Source organism: Branchiostoma floridae, chromosome 19 (assembly GCF_000003815.2).
Source record: "Branchiostoma floridae strain S238N-H82 chromosome 19, Bfl_VNyyK, whole genome shotgun sequence".
NCBI classification, from domain to species: Eukaryota; Metazoa; Chordata; class Leptocardii; order Amphioxiformes; family Branchiostomatidae; genus Branchiostoma; species Branchiostoma floridae.
The window spans coordinates 11,406,671-11,410,118 of NC_049997.1; the positions used below are offsets into that span (position 1 = coordinate 11,406,671).

General features: G+C 40.6%; 1 long non-coding RNA gene across 1 annotated transcript in view; it reads left to right on the forward strand.

The window, feature by feature from the left end:
• Window positions 1-410: 410 nt before the first annotated feature.
• LOC118406697 overlaps window positions 411-3,448 on the forward strand; it is an 11,152-nt gene continuing 8,114 nt past the window's right edge. The window contains exons 1-2 of the long non-coding RNA XR_004830070.1: window positions 411-493; window positions 843-1,275. This is a non-coding gene — a long non-coding RNA (uncharacterized LOC118406697). The remainder of the gene's footprint in view (window positions 494-842; window positions 1,276-3,448) is intronic.

The window sequence follows — 3,448 nt, forward strand, 5'->3', positions numbered from 1 at the left end:
TTCTATTAATCCACACGCCTTACATCATTTTGAAGATCTATTGACCGACCGTTGAGTTTATTTTGTTTGGTTGTGGTTTCCTTTCCGAATGTGCAATTTACAGGACATGTAGATGGAGGGGTACTGCAGGTTGGGCTCTGATAGGGTATGTCGTCCCAACTACAGTATTTAAGTGTTACTCAGTAGACGAACAAGATTTAAGCGTTACAGTAGACGAACACGTCGGTAGAACGTATTGCGCCTGCGCGAACACTGGTTGCTTTTTTAACGTTGTATTTAAATCCCGCTTGTTGCACAGTATATGTTAGAGACATGGTTTAATGTAAAACATACTCGGAGTTTTACCCTTTTGTACCCTTAAATACGGACCTACAGTAAACCGGGTGATTAGCATGTCTATAATTTTCGCGCATGCGCAGTATGTTCCGGTGACGTGCTCAGTAGACGGGTCCATTCCGTGAACAAGGAAAAGGGAGTCAGACAAATATTTGGGGTAAGTCCCAACTTATTTAATTTGTAGTGTTGGTTAGTTAAAGTTTAGTTTATCCATAATGATATTTTTCAGAGTTCTGCATGGTCTACAAACGACTAAACAAAAATTTGCTATGAATTACTCCAATAGCCAAACATTATTACCCGATTTATTATAGCCCAACGGCCGAAAAATCCCAGTAAATATCCCCTCTCACGGCTCGCGTTATGTATTTTCCAAAATAGATTTTTGAATATGTAGATGTTCCTCTCTTTATCATCATTAAAATCACTCGCCATTGCTACTATGTATAGCAGATAATGTGCTTTGATATGACTAAAATTCACTGTGATAAACATTCTTCTTTCAGTGGTTCTGGTATCTTCAACCTTTGGTATGCAAATATGAAGAACCCATGCTATATGGAAATGCAAACGATTACGGGTCTTCAACTTTGACATATTACCCAGGGTTTCTTTCAACCGCACATGCGTGGTAACTAGTGTGAGAAGGCTTGTAGATGAGACAAAATGCAGCAAGTTGGAAAGATATCAGCGGACGTAATGTTGGAAACGGCGAAAACTGTATCCCAACCGCAGACAAGATTCTCCAAGAGAAATTCTGTCGAGCCCATTCTGATGGACCGATCAAGAACAGCCAAGACGGGACTCCACAGCACATCCTGGTCAAGTGAAACAGCTATCAAGACAAGGTCAAGATAATGAAAGTACCAAGAGCTAAGCTGAAAAATGGGCACTTCTACTTTACGGATGGCCATACAGCTGCCGATCTGCAAGAAAAAAGTAAGTGTTCTGATCATATATCTATTACCCCCCACCCCCACTCTCCAAAACATGCAGGACACTAAACTTTGTTATGATTTGGCTCTCAAAATTATCTACATGGAGAGCCAAATCCTGCCAACTGATCTGTTCATCATGTTGGGCTGTGATTTGCTGACATTTTCCATGTTGTCGGTAGATTTTTCTCTGCTTTTTTATAGTTAATGTTACTATTCATGCAAACGTACAGATTTGTCCGAAACCCCACCCAGCTGCTGTGCCAAACTCACTAATATTGTCCACCTGGCATGCTAATTTCCATATCAAAAAGACCGACTCGTCCCCGTGAAAATTCCAACCAATACCATTCCCGCTAACTTCCTAGTTTCAATTATAATGGCTAGCTTGGGAAACAAAGAAAATGGAAACAAATCATTACCTTAGAGAGTCAAACTTTATTTAGTGTTATGTTTAGAAGAAATCCGTTGTGAGGAGCGCGACAAGGAATGGATTGAAGATAGGGTTAACTGATTTGGTTCGGCTTTTGTAAAAAGTACATTTCTTGCAATCTCCGCTTGATGACGCTTTTTGTCATGGTACAACAGTGTTTGTAACGGTTCAACGGTTTTGGGGGTTGATCTTCTCATACATGACGTAAATGATATTTGCAGATACCATCTGTGGATTACCGTCGTATATTATAGACCTGCGATAATCTTGTCCTTGTGTCAGTCACATTGCGCATGATCTTTGCGAAGATATGTAGTGCTATCAATTGTAACCGTGTAACAGTGGGATTTAAGCACCATCAATAGACTTTGCCAAACGGCTGTCAGCACAGGATTCGGCGCGGCCGGGTTCGAACCCGGGGAGTCAGGATTTGTTTCTCTCTATTTCTATTCCTAATACATCGGTTCCCTACAATCTTTCTTACAACTGTTACATACAAATTAGCATTTTCACTCAGATGGCTAATTAACCTGCCCCAACTAAGAATGTGGGTACACATAAATAATGTTTATGGGAGGCCCCGGTAAACTAACTCGGATGATAATCAGGCTAGTACCCAGGGTTGAGATGTAAGTAATGGGAAAGGCAAATCAAAGGTAAACACAATACAAAGATATAAGTTTTAAAACACAAAAAAACTCATCAAGACCCCAATGAACAGTCGCGGATGGGTGTATTATGGCAAATGAAAAAAATCGCCGAGTAAACGTGCCGCAGCACTTATCCTCAGAACTCTGTGCCGGTGTCACAGCAATCTCACAGACCCCCCACCCCCCCGTGAACTTGCTCACTAGCGGCGAAATCGCCAGCGATATCTCGCCACTACCTCGTCCCTCTAGTGATTTCAACCCCCCTTCAGAAAAGGGTTTACATTGTAGTTGATAGCTATAAATCAAGCAAAAATAATGGACACAATATTTAGATAAAGTACATTTTGTTTCAGTCCTATATGTACAAGCCAATTCTACTATTTACAGCTAGCTACTCCAGATAGTCGATATGTTATTGTACCTTTAACCTCCTTACATACTTTTCAAGCAACACATCATTGGTTAATAGCATTGGGCTTTACAAAACAAAACAATACATTATCCACTATACTTTCAATCCTACACAATAAGTAAACTTTGAGAAAGGTATTACAAAACATGAAAATGAATGACGTTTTGAAGCTAGGGTTAGTTTCACCAAAGATCCCAAACCTAATGAGTGTCTGACAGTCCGAGGGTATGTTTTGTACAACTTGGGTCATCGGCAATTGACATGACTAACAGTGACATGAAAAATAATAGACAAGTACCTGTTTCCCCGTCTATACGTACCAATGCGTGTAGTCATTCATGATGCTTTCCGAAGCTCTAGCCCTTTCCTGAGAGCAAGAAAGTTATATAACGTCCTCAGTAAGTTGCTGAAAGGCAAGATGGACCTGGTCCGGGCAATCAGCCCGTGATGATGATGAATGGCAAGAAACGTAATCTGAAACGAGATCTTAGTGCAAGACCACAACGAACAAATAGTACTCATCCGCCCACCCCCCTTCCCCCGAAATATATGACGCAAGAGTAAGAAAAAGGTGTGCGACCGAAAATTTGAAACACATGTACATATCTTTAACTGAAAGCCATAAAAATCACTGCATGGTAGGCCAGCGTAATACGTCTACTTTCAGAATTTATCAATAAGA